This window comes from Pleurodeles waltl, chromosome 5 (genome assembly GCF_031143425.1).
Source record: "Pleurodeles waltl isolate 20211129_DDA chromosome 5, aPleWal1.hap1.20221129, whole genome shotgun sequence".
Lineage (NCBI taxonomy): Eukaryota > Metazoa > Chordata > Amphibia > Caudata > Salamandridae > Pleurodeles > Pleurodeles waltl.
This window is the reverse complement of record NC_090444.1, coordinates 1,322,991,625-1,323,008,818: the sequence shown is the minus strand read 5'-3', so window position 1 is coordinate 1,323,008,818 and position 17,194 is coordinate 1,322,991,625. Positions and strand designations below refer to the sequence as shown.

Genomic DNA, 17,194 nt, shown 5'->3' with positions numbered 1-17,194 from the left:
AAAAGAGGAGTGGGTTCACTGGCACTCACTGAACAAGAATGTGTACTTATCATCCACTTTCCAAAATACCAGAAATGTTAGACACGATGAGTGATGCCAGGTATGTTACAACAATACACGTATTAATGCAGCACATCATTCAGAGACACTTGACGCCAATTCTCAAAACTTGACTACCTTTGTTACACCATTTGGTGCTTATAAATATTTGCATATATCATTCTGAGTCACATTCGAGATTACTATTTTTCAAAAGTTAATACTGCAGCCAATTTAAAATCTCCACCCAGTAAAAGCTTTCAGGACCATAACTGAATTCATGCCAAAAGGGCAGAGGAATACAATAGAATATTAGCAAGAGTGCATGGGGTGCTGAAAGATAGTAGTATGACTGTGACAAGACAGAACTGCAAGTTCTTGAGGTCTTACTAGGGGCATTTTGGCCATTAGATTTGGTGGTTTGGTGATAGCATTAACTGACGCATCTTGTACGTCTGACAAAGATCAACGGAATTGTTCTTAGGAATTAATGTCTATGATTTGAGATTTGGGACAAATGTTTGGGTTAACCACCACAGTATACGAGCTTGGCAAATGAAACAACAAGAGCCATTTGATAATCAATAAGCTTCTACATGTGGTCAATACAAACGGAACGCTGTAGCAATTGTTGCTGCATAAAGTGCGTCAACCTTTAAAAGCACACTTTAGGTCTAATCACTGCCCTAGTCACAAGAACCACCATATCTGATCTTTATGAGAACTCCACTTAGTTGCAATCGGTAAGCAATAGCCATGTGTGCAAAGCCAAACAGATTTCAGGAGTCAGATCTGTATGAATTCTCCTCATGAAGTCAGCTTCGGGATTGCCTCATCTTTACTCAGACTGACGCTAGCTTTTACACCACATGTACAGGAGCGTAGTCCACCTTTTTCGATCAAACAGTGAACCTGTGCTTCCTAAAAGCAGTATAGACAAATCAGTCTTTCAAATACGGAGCATATCCAACAAAATACTGACCAGAAAAGTTCCCCCAAAATAAAGAGTTAAGCTATGGCACACATATAGTTTCCAAAGCATGGAGATCCAAGCCTTAAGAAAGCTATGTGAGAAGCACACCACATTGCACAATAAAATACATTTAAGCAACAAAATATAAATGGCCAGCTTGAAAAGGTTGCTTACCTTTCGGAAAAGTAGCTAAGACAACAGCAGCCTTCTTTGGGCCATCATTCCTAAATGAGAAGACAGTATTTTAGGCACCATTTAGTAGATGAGTTGAAAGAAACAGTAAATACTCATCACCCTTGCAAATCCCTACCTCACTGGCGCTGGAAACTAAAGCAAATCTGAACAGACTGAAAGAGGAGAAGAGCACAAACGTCTCTCCTTTTGCCCCACTCAGGAAGCTCTACTTGCAAATACACCTATAGTAGCTTCTAGGTATACCTGCAATATGTTGTACGGGCCCCTGTCCAGCTCAGGGTCATTGAGTACATGGTAGGTTTCTCATTATCGAACATTCGCTCTCAGTGAGGGCAAGTGTATCATCATCGCCAGACGGGCCCATAGTGGCAGCAATCAATGGGTGATAGGGAACGAGGATGGAGGAGCACAACACATGACCGAGAAACATGAATGGGCATGGCTTAAGACATTGCCACTTCAATCCTGTAAGTCACAAAGGAACAACTGAAAGGTAGACGCAACGAGCAAAGTAAGAATAAATATAGGGGGCACTGACAAATAGTTAAGTCACACTACTCATTTGCCTGAGGGCGCGAAGGCTGGGGGAAAGGAATAGCAGAGTGAAGAATTAAGGAGAGGAACAGAAAGCTTACTAGATAAAAGAGCACAACTTAGAGGCGGTACATTTGAAAAATATAGCCTACAAGTTAAACATGAAAACTCACAATTACTGTGCACACTCTGCGACTGACTGCAATCTAAAAGTATCATCAGTGAAAGATGGAGCAGAGCACCTGATGGTTTTATATGCAAAAAAACGGACAGGTCATTAAGTCGACCAGTCAAACAACTAGAGAGATCACAATATTAAGGGAAGCCCCATGCCCGTGCGGACAGCCAATCACTGCTCGAGGTTCAAAATTATGTTTTCTTTCTACAAGTTTTATCTTCAACTGCGACACAAACCAGCCACATACGGCGACGATCCTGGGTGTGGCATTTTGCCTCTTAGTCTTCTCCCCCTTCTAAAGGGGTGGTGTATGGAATCTGGCTGGACCATGAGCCAGATAACAGAGAGGTTATGTCGCAGGGGTTACATGGGAGCCCCATGGTAGGCCTTGTAGCCTCCATGCCGAAAAAGGGTCTGGTGCAGGGGTGGAAATAAGGGTGCATTCCTTACATTCTTCACTCTGTCTTTCCTACCCAGTCAGTGATCTGGTTCCCTGGTATGGACTTTGGTGCAGCACAATTCAATGGAGACGTTACACAGTATTTAGTTTTGCGTCGAAAGGCTGATACTCGTTAGTGGGCTATTAGCGGAAGAGGAAAGCTCTAAATCACGCAATTCATCCTACTGCCTAGAGGGGATTGAGTCTGCAGTTTAGTGAGCATAATTCCCCTTGTCTGCAGTTTTGTTGAACAAGAGCAGAGGAAAGAGGAAAGCTCTAAATCACACAATTCATCCTACTGCCTAGAGGGGATTGAGTCTGCAGTTTAGTGAGCATATTTCCCCTTGTCTGCAAACAGTTTTGTTGAACAAGAGCAAATTATTGTATTCTTCTGTGGTGGTAGTATGGCTTTACAGGTTACCATTTACTTTTGGAGTTTGCATTGATGTGCTCGTCGGAAGCCCAGAACTTCTCACTTCCTAAAAGATGAGTATGTTATAGATTCCGGCTGGGGCCATTAGTTGCAGCCTGGATCCCAACTGGTGGCAGTATTCAGACAGGCTCTTGACAATTAAAAGCAAACTACTTCACACACCCATCACAAAACTGTTCAAGATTTCTTTCTGAATAATCGATTTGCTTGTAGGTATAAATCACCACATCCTTTCTGCGATGAATATCAGCGGATTTGAGCCTGTTGTGTAAAGTTGGGAGAAAAGTGGCCAACCGAAGAACCAGTTCCAGAGAACGAGAAAAAGTACATCAAGTGCAGCGGGCGGCAGACAGGACACCTGCAGTGCAACAGAGGGGAGCGTCACAGGCAGGAAGGCTGTGGATATCTAACATACTGCTCGAGTGAGGACAGCCAGAGCAATAAAGTGCTGATCAGTCGAGGTCAGGCACACACATCACAGCATGCGAACATTGGGGCTGACCTACAATACAAAGTATGCAGTTGCACCTAGAAGCAAGGTCAGAAAATTCAGTGGTCCTTTTTTGTTTACACGCTAAATCGTAGACACAAAAACGTCCAATGTTCTAAAAGACGAGTGATAACTTATACTGGTACAACAAGACTAGCATGCAATTACAGCTTACTGAATTAAATGCTATGGGGACCCAAGAAATGAAGAGCACTGGGACTAGTTTTGTGGAAGTTGCAAACTGGTGTCAGAGTTATTTTCACAAAGTGCAATGAAAAGCTAAAGAGAAACTGTGGGGCTTAACCATGGCAGCGCTGCGGAGTGCGCAACCACCTAGTGCAATTTTCCACCATGCAGACAAAACAAAATAAGCGAAAACAATAGCACAGAGCTTTCAAACATCACTTGGTAGACATTGATAGAAAGCGATTTGAAGTACCGTTTAATTCCCTGGGTGCTGAGGGACAAAGAAATGCAATCACTTACTGGAAATTGAGCCAAAATCAGCTGAATTTGGCAAGTGGCAGGAGTACACTGGAGCTGTGAATCAAGAGAAATAGCAATTTAAATAGGACCACGTTTCAAAGTAATAGCCCACAGCTTCTAGTAGAAACAAGGGAAGCAGGAATCTAATGACAAATATATGGCTGTACTAAGGATTTCCAGCTGATACACAGTGAAACTGGAATCTGCATAGACCGATATGTCAGAGGCCAAATTGAGACTAATGCTCATTCAAAAAATGTTCATGAAAGATCGCTCTGTGGCCAAAATCCAAACCTGAAGAAAAATATTACAACAGCCAAGCGGTTCGAGAAGTTAATGTAACCTGCTCGGGGGTTCGCAAGAAAAAGCATAATTGATTCACGCTACTGTCAATGTTGTGTGTAAAGAGAAATAAGGTCTTATGCAATGGAAGGGAGAAAGGGAGCTATCTGTTTAAAATGTGGTTCAAGGACATGAGGTAAGCTATTCTGATTGTCCAGCAGTGGGAAAGGAGTGCAAAATACTGGCCACTTTTAAAAGTGTGTTTAGGGAACATGATAGCACAGTGAGATTAAGTCACAGAAAGGAGAAAATAAATGATGTGAATAAAGGAGTATCACAATGGATGTTAGCAGCAGATAAAGAGGTATAACTGATTCAGCTTTACCGTCAACTATTTTATCTCAATGCATGTTTAAAGAATTTCTGATGAATGTGCCATTGAAGACCGCCTATATTAAGTGTGTAGCGTTTGCTGAGTACTACATCAATATTTAGGGCTAGTATGAAGACCACTTAGGAGATTAAGGACAGGGGCAGTTACACAATAATGTATCTGACAACACACACCTAATTACGTGGGTTGATTAGGGACCACACTGACACCACGTACAGAAACAAAGTGTTGCTGGTGGAGCAGATAAATGCCTCTGCCAGTGAAATATATTTTGAAATGTTTTGGAGATGTTTTCTATGACAAAGTTCTTTGTATAAAAGGTTTTGAGCACACATTTTGCAGAAAGGTGCCATCCTGTTGAACACAAGAGATGTGCAACTCAATCTTAGGGGTGAAATGAGGGAGCTTTTGGGTGATGTGTGACCAAGAGATTATTAAGCCTGTTGCTCTATCACAGTTGATTTCTGCTGCCTTAGTGAAGGCGAAAAGAGGAGTGGGTTCACTGGCACTCACTGAACAAGAATAGTGTACTTATCATCCACTTTCCAAAATACCAGAAATGTTAGACACGATGAGTGATGCCAGGTATGTTACAACAATACACGTATTAATGCAGCACATCATTCAGAGACACTTGACGCCAATTCTCAAAACTTGACTACCTTTGTTACACCATTTGGTGCTTATAAATATTTGCATATATCATTCTGAGTCACATTCGAGATTACTATTTTTCAAAAGTTAATACTGCAGCCAATTTAAAATCTGCACCCAGTAAAAGCTTTCAGGACCATAACTGAATTCATGCCAAAAGGGCAGAGGAATACAATAGAATATTAGCAAGAGTGCATGGGGTGCTGAAAGATAGTAGTATGACTGTGACAAGACAGAACTGCAAGTTCTTGAGGTCTTACTAGGGGCATTTTGGCCATTAGATTTGGTGGTTTGGTGATAGCATTAACTGACGCATCTTGTACGTCTGACAAAGATCAACGGAATTGTTCTTAGGAATTAATGTCTATGATTTGAGATTTGGGACAAATGTTTGGGTTAACCACCACAGTATACGAGCTTGGCAAATGAAACAACAAGAGCCATTTGATAATCAATAAGCTTCTACATGTGGTCAATACAAACGGAACGCTGTAGCAATTGTTGCTGCATAAAGTGCGTCAACCTTTAAAAGCACACTTTAGGTCTAATCACTGCCCTAGTCACAAGAACCACCATATCTGATCTTTATGAGAACTCCACTTAGTTGCAATCGGTAAGCAATAGCCATGTGTGCAAAGCCAAACAGATTTCAGGAGTCAGATCTGTATGAATTCTCCTCATGAAGTCAGCTTCGGGATTGCCTCATCTTTACTCAGACTGACGCTAGCTTTTACACCACATGTACAGGAGCGTAGTCCACCTTTTTCGATCAAACAGTGAACCTGTGCTTCCTAAAAGCAGTATAGACAAATCAGTCTTTCAAATACGGAGCATATCCAACAAAATACTGACCAGAAAAGTTCCCCCAAAATAAAGAGTTAAGCTATGGCACACATATAGTTTCCAAAGCATGGAGATCCAAGCCTTAAGAAAGCTATGTGAGAAGCACACCACATTGCACAATAAAATACATTTAAGCAACAAAATATAAATGGCCAGCTTGAAAAGGTTGCTTACCTTTCGGAAAAGTAGCTAAGACAACAGCAGCCTTCTTTGGGCCATCATTCCTAAATGAGAAGACAGTATTTTAGGCACCATTTAGTAGATGAGTTGAAAGAAACAGTAAATACTCATCACCCTTGCAAATCCCTACCTCACTGGCGCTGGAAACTAAAGCAAATCTGAACAGACTGAAAGAGGAGAAGAGCACAAACGTCTCTCCTTTTGCCCCACTCAGGAAGCTCTACTTGCAAATACACCTATAGTAGCTTCTAGGTATACCTGCAATATGTTGTACGGGCCCCTGTCCAGCTCAGGGTCATTGAGTACATGGTAGGTTTCTCATTATCGAACATTCGCTCTCAGTGAGGGCAAGTGTATCATCATCGCCAGACGGGCCCATAGTGGCAGCAATCAATGGGTGATAGGGAACGAGGATGGAGGAGCACAACACATGACCGAGAAACATGAATGGGCATGGCTTAAGACATTGCCACTTCAATCCTGTAAGTCACAAAGGAACAACTGAAAGGTAGACGCAACGAGCAAAGTAAGAATAAATATAGGGGGCACTGACAAATAGTTAAGTCACACTACTCATTTGCCTGAGGGCGCGAAGGCTGGGGGAAAGGAATAGCAGAGTGAAGAATTAAGGAGAGGAACAGAAAGCTTACTAGATAAAAGAGCACAACTTAGAGGCGGTACATTTGAAAAATATAGCCTACAAGTTAAACATGAAAACTCACAATTACTGTGCACACTCTGCGACTGACTGCAATCTAAAAGTATCATCAGTGAAAGATGGAGCAGAGCACCTGATGGTTTTATATGCAAAAAAACGGACAGGTCATTAAGTCGACCAGTCAAACAACTAGAGAGATCACAATATTAAGGGAAGCCCCATGCCCGTGCGGACAGCCAATCACTCCTCGAGGTTCAAAATTATGTTTTCTTTCTACAAGTTTTATCTTCAACTGCGACACAAACCAGCCACATACGGCGACGATCCTGGGTGTGGCATTGTAGGAAGTTGGCTCTGTATGTGCTATTTCAAAGTAAGGAATAGCATGCACAGAGTCCAAGGGTTCCCCTTAGAGGTAAGATAGTGGCAAAAAGAGATAATACTAATGCTCTATTTTGTGGTAGTGTGGTCGAGCAGTAGGCTTATCCAAGGAGTAGTGTTAAGCATTTGTTGTACATACACATAGACAATAAAGGAGGTACACACACTCAGAGACAAATCCAGCCAATAGGTTTTTATATAGAAAAATATATTTTCTTAGTTTATTTTAAGAACCACAGGTTCAAATTCTACATGTAATATCTCATTCGAAAGGTATTGCAGGTAAGTACTTTAGGAACTTCAACTCATCAAAATTGCATGTATACTTTTCAAGTTATTCACAAATAGCTGTTTTAAAAGTGGACACTTAGTGCAATTTTCACAGTTCCTAGGGGAGGTAAGTATTTGTTAGGTTAACCAGGTAAGTAAGACACTTACAGGGCTTAGTTCTTGGTCCAAGGTAGCCCACCGTTGGGGGTTCAGAGCAACCCCAAAGTCACCACACCAGCAGCTCAGGGCCGGTCAGGTGCAGAGTTCAAAGTGGTGCTGTAGGAAGTTGGCTCTGTATGTGCTATTTCAAAGTAAGGAATAGCATGCACAGAGTCCAAGGGTTCCCCTTAGAGGTAAAATAGTGGTAAAAATAGATAATACTAATGCTCTATTTTGTGGTAGTGTGGTCGAGCAGTAGGCTTATCCAAGGAGTAGTGTTAAGCATTTGTTGTACATACACATAGACAATAAATGAGGTACACACACTCAGAGACAAATCCAGCCAATAGGTTTTTATATAGAAAAATATCTTTTCTTAGTTTATTTTAAGAACCACAGGTTCAAATTTAACATGTAATATCTTGTTCGAAAGGTATTGCAGGTAAGTACTTTAGGAACTTCAAATCATCAAAATTGCATGTATACTTTTCAAGTTATTGACAAATAGCTGTTTTAAAAGTGGACACTTAGTGCAATTTTCACAGTTCCTAGGGGAGGTAAGTTTTGATTAGTTTTACCAGGTAAGTAAGACACTTACAGGGTTCAGTTCTTGGTCCAAGGTAGCCCACCGTTGGGGGTTCAGAGCAACCCCAAAGTCCCCACACCAGCAGCTCAGGGCCGGTCAGGTGCAGAGTTCAAAGCGGTGCCCAAAACACATAGGCTAGAATGGAGAGAAGGGGGTGCCCCGGTTCCGGTCTGCTTGCAGGTAAGTACCCGCGTCTTCGGAGGGCAGACCAGGGGGGTTTTGTAGGGCACCGGGGGGGACACAAGTTGACACAGAAATTTCACCCTCAGCAGCGCGGGGGCGGCCGGGTGCAGTGTAGAAACAAGCGTCGGGTTTGTAATGGAAGTCAATGGGAGATCTAGGGATCTCTTCAGCGCTGCAGGCAGGCAAGGGGGGGATTCCTCGGGGAAACCTCCACTTGGGCGAGGGAGAGGGACTCCTGGGGGTCACTCCTCCAGTGAAAGTCCGGTCCTTCAGGTCCTGGGGGCTGCGGGTGCAGGGTCTCTCCCAGGCGTCGGGACTTTAGGTTCAAAGAGTCGCGGTCAGGGGAAGCCTCGGGATTCCCTCTGCAGGCGGCGCTGTGGGGGCTCAGGGGGGACAGGTTTTGGTACTCACAGTATCAGAGTAGTCCTGGGGTCCCTCCTGAGGTGTTGGATCGCCACCAGCCGAGTCGGGGTCGCCGGGTGCAGTGTTGCAAGTCTCACGCTTCTTGCGGGGAGCTTGCAGGGTTCTTTAAAGCTGCTGGAAACAAAGTTGCAGCTTTTCTTGGAGCAGGTCCGCTGTCCTCGGGAGTTTCTTGTTTTTTCGAAGCAGGGGCAGTCCTCAGAGGATGTCGAGGTCGCTGGTCCCTTTGGAAGGCGTCGCTGGAGCAGGATCTTTGGAAGGCAGGAGACAGGCCGGTGAGTTTCTGGAGCCAAGGCAGTTGTCGTCTTCTGGTCTTCCGCTGCAGGGGTTTTCAGCTGGGCAGTCCTTCTTCTTGTAGTTGCAGGAATCTAATTTTCTAGGGTTCAGGGTAGCCCTTAAATACTAAATTTAAGGGCGTGTTTAGGTCTGGGGGGTTAGTAGCCAATGGCTACTAGCCCTGAGGGTGGGTACACCCTCTTTGTGCCTCCTCCCAAGGGGAGGGGGTCACAATCCTAACCCTATTGGGGGAATCCTCCATCTGCAAGATGGAGGATTTCTAAAAGTTAGAGTCACCTCAGCTCAGGACACCTTAGGGGCTGTCCTGACTGGCCAGTGACTCCTCCTTGTTATTCTCATTATTTTCTCCGGCCTTGCCGCCAAAAGTGGGGCCTGGCCGGAGGGGGCGGGCAACTCCACTAGCTGGAGTGTCCTGCTGGGTTGGCACAAAGGAGGTGAGCCTTTGAGGCTCACCGCCAGGTGTGACAATTCCTGCCTGGGAGAGGTGTTAGCATCTCCACCCAGTGCAGGCTTTGTTACTGGCCTCAGAGTGACAAAGGCACTCTCCCCATGGGGCCAGCAACATGTCTCGGTTTGTGGCAGGCTGCTAAAACTAGTCAGCCTACACAGATAGTCGGTTAAGTTTCAGGGGGCACCTCTAAGGTGCCCTCTGTGGTGTATTTTACAATAAAATGTACACTGGCATCAGTGTGCATTTATTGTGCTGAGAAGTTTGATACCAAACTTCCCAGTTTTCAGTGTAGCCATTATGGTGCTGTGGAGTTCGTGTTTGACAGGCTCCCAGACCATATACTCTTATGGCCACCCTGCACTTACAATGTCTAAGGTTTTATTTAGACACTGTAGGGGTACCATGCTCATGCACTGGTACCCTCACCTATGGTATAGTGCACCCTGCCTTAGGGCTGTAAGGCCTGCTAGAGGGGTGTCTTACCTATACTGCATAGGCAGTGAGAGGCTGGCATGGCACCCTGAGGGGAGTGCCATGTCGACTTACTCGTTTTGTCCTCACTAGCACACACAAGCTGGCAAGCAGTGTGTCTGTGCAGAGTGAGAGGTCTCCAGGGTGGCATAAGACATGCTGCAGCCCTTAGAGACCTTCCTTGGCATCAGGGCCCTTGGTACTAGAAGTACCAGTTACAAGGGACTTATCTGGATGCCAGGGTCTGCCAATTGTGGATACAAAAGTACAGGTTAGGGAAAGAACACTGGTGCTGGGGCCTGGTTAGCAGGCCTCAGCACACTTTCAATTGTAAACATAGCATCAGCAAAGGCAAAAAGTCAGGGGGCAACCATGCCAAGGAGGCATTTCCTTACACAACCCCCCCCCAAACGAAAGAGGATGAGACTAACCTTTCCCAAGAGAGTCTTCATTTTCTAAGTGGAAGAACCTGGAAAGGCCATCTGCATTGGCATGGGCAGTCCCAGGTCTGTGTTCCACTATAAAGTCCATTCCCTGTAGGGAGATGGACCACCTCAACAGTTTAGGATTTTCACCTTTCATTTGCATCAGCCATTTGAGAGGTCTGTGGTCAGTTTGAACTAGGAAGTGAGTCCCAAAGAGGTATGGTCTCAGCTTCTTCAGGGACCAAACCACAGCAAAGGCCTCCCTCTCAATGGCACTCCAACGCTGCTCCCTGGGGAGTAACCTCCTGCTAATGAAAGCAACAGGTTGGTCAAGGCCATCATCATTGGTTTGGGACAAAACTGCCCCTATCCCATGTTCAGAGGCATCAGTCTGCACAATGAACTGCTTAGAATAATCTGGAGCTTTGAGAACTGGTGCTGAGCACATTGCCTGTTTCAGGGTGTCAAAGGCCTGTTGGCATTCCACAGTCCAGTTTACTTTCTTGGGCATTTTCTTGGAGGTGAGTTCAGTGAGGGCTGTCACAATGGATCCATATCCCTTCACAAACCTCCTGTAATACCCAGTCAAGCCAAGGAATGCCCTGACTTGAGTCTGGGTTTTTGGAGCTACCCAGTCCAGAATAGTCTGGATCTTGGGTTGGAGTGGCTGAACTTGGCCTCCACCTACAAGGTGTCCCAAGTAAACCACAGTTCCCTGCCCTATCTGGCATTTGGATGCCTTGATAGAGAGGCCTGCAGATTGCAGAGCCTTCAAAACCTTCCTCAGGTGGACCAGGTGATCCTGCCAGGTGGAGCTAAAGACAGCAATATCATCAAGATAAGCTGTGCTAAAGGACTCCAAGCCAGCAAGGACTTGATTCACCAACCTTTGGAAGGTGGCAGGGGCATTCTTTAAACCAAAGGGCATAACAGTAAACTGATAATGCCCATCAGGTGTGGAGAATGCTGTCTTTTCTTTTGCTCCAGGTGCCATTTTTATTTGCCAGTACCCTGCTGTCAAGTCAAAGGTACTTAGAAATTTGGCAGCACCTAATTTATCAATGAGCTCATCAGCTCTTGGAATTGGATGAGCATCTGTCTTGGTGACAGAATTGAGCCCTCTGTAGTCCACACAAAACCTCATCTCTTTCTTTCCATCTGTGGTGTGAGGTTTGGGGACTAAGACCACTGGGCTAGCCCAGGGGCTGTCAGAGCGCTCAATGACTCCCAATTCCAGCATCTTGTGGACTTCCACCTTGATGCTTTCCTTAACATGGTCAGACTGTCTAAAGATTTTGTTCTTGACAGGCATGCTGTCTCCTGTGTCCACCTCATGGGTACACAGGTGTGTCTGACCAGGGGTTAAGGAGAAGAGTTCAGGAAACTGTTGTAGGACTCTCCTACAATCAGCTTGCTGTTGGCCAGAGAGGGTGTCTGAGTAGATCACTCCATCTACTGTGCCATCTTTTGGGTCTGATGACAGAAGATCAGGGAGAGGTTCACTCTCTGCCTCCTGATCCTCATCTGTTACCATCAACAGATTGACATCAGCCCTGTCGTGGAAGAGCTTAAGGCGGTTTACATGGATCACCCTCTTGGGGCTCCTGCTTGTGCCCAGGTCCACCAAGTAGGTGACCTGACTCTTCCTCTCTAGTACTGGGTAAGGGCCACTCCATTTGTCCTGGAGTGCCCTGGGAGCCACAGGCTCCAGAACCCAGACTTTCTGCCCTGGTTGGAACTCAACCAGTGCAGCCTTTTGGTCATACCAAAACTTCTGGAGCTGTTGGCTGGCCTCAAGGTTTTTGGTTGCCTTTTCCATGTACTCTGCCATTCTAGAGCGAAGGCCAAGTACATAGTCCACTATGTCCTGTTTAGGCTCATGGAGAGGTCTCTCCCAGCCTTCTTTAACAAGGGCAAGTGGTCCCCTTACAGGATGACCAAACAGAAGTTCAAAGGGTGAGAACCCTACTCCCTTCTGTGGTACCTCCCTGTAAGCGAAAAGCAGACATGGCAGGAGGACATCCCATCTCCTTTTGAGTTTTTCTGGGAGCCCCATGATCATGCCTTTTAATGTCTTGTTGAATCTCTCAACCAAGCCATTAGTTTGTGGATGGTATGGTGTAGTGAATTTATAAGTCACTCCACACTCATTCCACATGTGCTTTAGGTATGCTGACATGAAGTTGGTACCTCTGTCAGACACCACCTCCTTAGGGAAACCCACTCTGGTAAAGATACCAATGAGGGCCTTGGCTACTGCAGGGGCAGTAGTCGACCTAAGGGGAATAGCTTCAGGATACCTGGTAGCATGATCCACTACTACCAGGATATACATATTTCCTGAGGCTGTGGGAGGTTCCAGTGGACCAACTATGTCCACACCCACTCTTTCAAAGGGCACCCCCACCACTGGAAGTGGAATGAGGGGGGCCTTTGGATGCCCACCTGTCTTACCACTGGCTTGACAGGTGGGGCAGGAGAGGCAAAACTCCTTAACCATGTTGGACATATTGGGCCAGTAGAAGTGGTTGACTAACCTCTCCCACGTCTTGGTTTGTCCCAAATGTCCAGCAAGGGGAATGTCATGGGCCAATGTTAGGATGAACTCTCTGAACAGCTGAGGCACTACCACTCTCCTAGTGGCACCAGGTTTGGGGTCTCTGGCCTCAGTGTACAGGAGCCCATCTTCCCAATAGACCCTATGTGTTCCATTTTTCTTGCCTTTGGACTCTTCAGCAGCTTGCTGCCTAAGGCCTTCAAGAGAGGGACAGGTTTCTTGTCCCTTACACAGCTCTTCCCTTGAGGGTCCCCCTGGGCCTAAGAGCTCAACCTGGTAAGGTTCAAGCTCCAAAGGCTCAGTTCCCTCAGAGGGCAGAACATCTTCCTGAGAAGAGAGGTTCCCTTTCTTTTGCTGTGTTGCAGTTGGTTTCCCAACTGACTTTCCTTTCCTCTTGGTAGGCTGGGCCATTCTTCCAGACTCCAGCTCTACTTGTTCACCCTGTGCCTTGCATTGTGCTCTTGTTTTCACACACACCAGTTCAGGGATACCCAGCATTGCTGCATGGGTTTTTAGTTCTACCTCAGCCCATGCTGAGGACTCCAGGTCATTTCCAAGCAGACAGTCCACTGGGATATTTGAGGAGACCACCACCTGTTTCAGGCCATTGACCCCTCCCCATTCTAAAGTAACCATTGCCATGGGATGTACTTTTCTCTGATTGTCAGCGTTGGTGACTGTGTAAGTTTTTCCAGTCAGGTATTGGCCAGGGGAAACCAGTTTCTCTGTCACCATGGTGACACTGGCACCTGTATCCCTCAGGCCCTCTATTCTAGTCCCATTAATTAAGAGTTGCTGTCTGTATTTTTGCATGTTAGGCGGCCAGACAGCTAGTGTGGCTAAATCCACCCCACCCTCAGAAACTAGAGTAGCTTCAGTGTGGACCCTGATTTGCTCTGGGCACACTGTTGATCCCACTTGGAGACTAGCCATACCAGTGTTACCTGGATGGGAGTTTGGAGTGGAACCTTTCTTGGGACAGGCCTTGTCTCCAGTTTGGTGTCCATGCTGTTTACAGCTATGACACCAGGCCTTTTTGGGATCAAAGTTTTTACCCTTGTACCCATTGTTTTGTGAAGAGGCTCTGGGCCCACCCTCCTGTGCAGGTTTTTGGGGGCCTGTAGAAGACTCTTTACTATTTTTAGTTTTGGTTGTCTCATCACCCTTCTGCTGGGGAGTCTTTGTGACCCCTTTCTTTTGGTCACCCCCTGTTGAAGTCTTGGACACCCTTGTCTTGACCCAATGGTCCGCCTTCTTTCCCAATTCTTGGGGAGAAATTGGTCCTAGGTCTACCAGATGCTGATGCAGTTTATCATTGAAACAATTACTTAACAGGTGTTCTTTCACAAATAAATTGTACAGCCCATCATAATTACTTACACCACTGCCTTGAATCCAACCATCTAGTGTTTTCACTGAGTAGTCAACAAAGTCAACCCAGGTCTGGCTCGAGGATTTTTGAGCCCCCCTGAACCTAATCCTGTACTCCTCAGTGGAGAATCCAAAGCCCTCAATCAGGGTACCCTTCATGAGGTCATAAGATTCTGCATCTTGTCCAGAGAGTGTGAGGAGTCTATCCCTACACTTTCCTGTGAACATTTCCCAAAGGAGAGCACCCCAGTGAGATCTGTTCACTTTTCTGGTTACACAAGCCCTCTCAAAAGCTGTGAACCATTTGGTGATGTCATCACCATCTTCATATTTAGTTACAATCCCTTTGGGGATTTTCAACATGTCAGGAGAATCTCTGACCCTATTTATGTTGCTGCCACCATTGATGGGTCCTAGGCCCATCTCTTGTCTTTCCCTCTCTATGGCTAGGATCTGTCTTTCCAAAGCCAATCTTTTGGCCATCCTGGCTAACTGGATGTCCTCTTCACTGGGGCTATCCTCAGTGATTTCAGAGGTGTTGGTCTCTCCTGTGAGGGAACCAGCATCTCTGACTATTATTTTAGGAGTCAGGGTTTGAGGGACCCTGTTCTCCCTAGATAGGACTGGTAGGGGGGAATTGTCCTCCAAGTCACTATCCTCTTCCTCTGAGTTGCCACCCTCAGAGGGGTTGGCCTTTTCAAACTCTGCCAAAAGCTCCTGGAGCTGTATTTTGGTAGGTTTGGGGCCCATTGTTATTTTCTTTAGTTTACAGAGTGACCTTAGCTCTCTCATCTGTAGATGGAGGTAAGGTGTGGTGTCGAGTTCCACCACATTCACATCTGTGCTAGACATTTTGCTTCTAAAAGTTGGGATACTTTTTAAGAATCTACAACTAGTTCTAGGTTCTAATTCAAACTTTTACAAACTTTTAAACTCTAAAAGAAATGCTAAACAGGATCTAACACAAGGCCCTAGCAGGTCTTTTAAGAATTTAGAAAACTTTTCAAATTGCAAAAATCAATTTCTAATGACAATTTTGGAATTTGTCGTGTGATCAGGTATTGGCTGAGTAGTCCAGCAAATGCAAAGTCTTGTACCCCACCGCTGATCCACCAATGTAGGAAGTTGGCTCTGTATGTGCTATTTCAAAGTAAGGAATAGCATGCACAGAGTCCAAGGGTTCCCCTTAGAGGTAAAATAGTGGTAAAAATAGATAATACTAATGCTCTATTTTGTGGTAGTGTGGTCGAGCAGTAGGCTTATCCAAGGAGTAGTGTTAAGCATTTGTTGTACATACACATAGACAATAAATGAGGTACACACACTCAGAGACAAATCCAGCCAATAGGTTTTTATATAGAAAAATATCTTTTCTTAGTTTATTTTAAGAACCACAGGTTCAAATTTAACATGTAATATCTTGTTCGAAAGGTATTGCAGGTAAGTACTTTAGGAACTTCAAATCATCAAAATTGCATGTATACTTTTCAAGTTATTGACAAATAGCTGTTTTAAAAGTGGACACTTAGTGCAATTTTCACAGTTCCTAGGGGAGGTAAGTTTTGATTAGTTTTACCAGGTAAGTAAGACACTTACAGGGTTCAGTTCTTGGTCCAAGGTAGCCCACCGTTGGGGGTTCAGAGCAACCCCAAAGTCCCCACACCAGCAGCTCAGGGCCGGTCAGGTGCAGAGTTCAAAGCGGTGCCCAAAACACATAGGCTAGAATGGAGAGAAGGGGGTGCCCCGGTTCCGGTCTGCTTGCAGGTAAGTACCCGCGTCTTCGGAGGGCAGACCAGGGGGGTTTTGTAGGGCACCGGGGGGGACACAAGTTGACACAGAAATTTCACCCTCAGCAGCGCGGGGGCGGCCGGGTGCAGTGTAGAAACAAGCGTCGGGTTTGTAATGGAAGTCAATGGGAGATCTAGGGATCTCTTCAGCGCTGCAGGCAGGCAAGGGGGGGATTCCTCGGGGAAACCTCCACTTGGGCGAGGGAGAGGGACTCCTGGGGGTCACTCCTCCAGTGAAAGTCCGGTCCTTCAGGTCCTGGGGGCTGCGGGTGCAGGGTCTCTCCCAGGCGTCGGGACTTTAGGTTCAAAGAGTCGCGGTCAGGGGAAGCCTCGGGATTCCCTCTGCAGGCGGCGCTGTGGGGGCTCAGGGGGGACAGGTTTTGGTACTCACAGTATCAGAGTAGTCCTGGGGTCCCTCCTGAGGTGTTGGATCGCCACCAGCCGAGTCGGGGTCGCCGGGTGCAGTGTTGCAAGTCTCACGCTTCTTGCGGGGAGCTTGCAGGGTTCTTTAAAGCTGCTGGAAACAAAGTTGCAGCTTTTCTTGGAGCAGGTCCGCTGTCCTCGGGAGTTTCTTGTTTTTTCGAAGCAGGGGCAGTCCTCAGAGGATGTCGAGGTCGCTGGTCCCTTTGGAAGGCGTCGCTGGAGCAGGATCTTTGGAAGGCAGGAGACAGGCCGGTGAGTTTCTGGAGCCAAGGCAGTTGTCGTCTTCTGGTCTTCCGCTGCAGGGGTTTTCAGCTGGGCAGTCCTTCTTCTTGTAGTTGCAGGAATCTAATTTTCTAGGGTTCAGGGTAGCCCTTAAATACTAAATTTAAGGGCGTGTTTAGGTCTGGGGGGTTAGTAGCCAATGGCTACTAGCCCTGAGGGTGGGTACACCCTCTTTGTGCCTCCTCCCAAGGGGAGGGGGTCACAATCCTAACCCTATTGGGGGAATCCTCCATCTGCAAGATGGAGGATTTCTAAAAGTTAGAGTCACCTCAGCTCAGGACACCTTAGGGGCTGTCCTGACTGGCCAGTGACTCCTCCTTGTTATTCTCATTATTTTCTCCGGCCTTGCCGCC

At 46.1% G+C, this 17,194-nt stretch overlaps 1 long non-coding RNA gene and 4 other non-coding genes across 5 annotated transcripts in view; all 5 read right to left on the bottom strand.

The window, feature by feature from the left end:
• LOC138296450 (uncharacterized) overlaps positions 1 to 17,194 on the bottom strand; it is a 35,843-nt gene that overhangs the window by 11,610 nt on the left and 7,039 nt on the right. Inside the window, exons 3-5 of the long non-coding RNA XR_011203832.1 lie at positions 6,115 to 6,164; positions 3,768 to 3,821; positions 1,187 to 1,236 (exon numbers count right to left, since the gene is read on the bottom strand). This is a non-coding gene — a long non-coding RNA (uncharacterized lncRNA). The remainder of the gene's footprint in view (positions 1 to 1,186; positions 1,237 to 3,767; positions 3,822 to 6,114; positions 6,165 to 17,194) is intronic.
• Positions 816 to 883, bottom strand: LOC138297968 (small nucleolar RNA SNORD50). Its single transcript, XR_011204506.1, has one exon. It is a non-coding gene; the product is annotated as a small nucleolar RNA SNORD50 (small nucleolar RNA).
• Positions 1,476 to 1,562, bottom strand: LOC138297945 (small nucleolar RNA SNORD103/SNORD85). Its single transcript, XR_011204484.1, has one exon. It is a non-coding gene; the product is annotated as a small nucleolar RNA SNORD103/SNORD85 (small nucleolar RNA).
• Positions 5,744 to 5,811, bottom strand: LOC138297967 (small nucleolar RNA SNORD50). Its single transcript, XR_011204505.1, has one exon. It is a non-coding gene; the product is annotated as a small nucleolar RNA SNORD50 (small nucleolar RNA).
• Positions 6,404 to 6,490, bottom strand: LOC138297944 (small nucleolar RNA SNORD103/SNORD85). Its single transcript, XR_011204483.1, has one exon. It is a non-coding gene; the product is annotated as a small nucleolar RNA SNORD103/SNORD85 (small nucleolar RNA).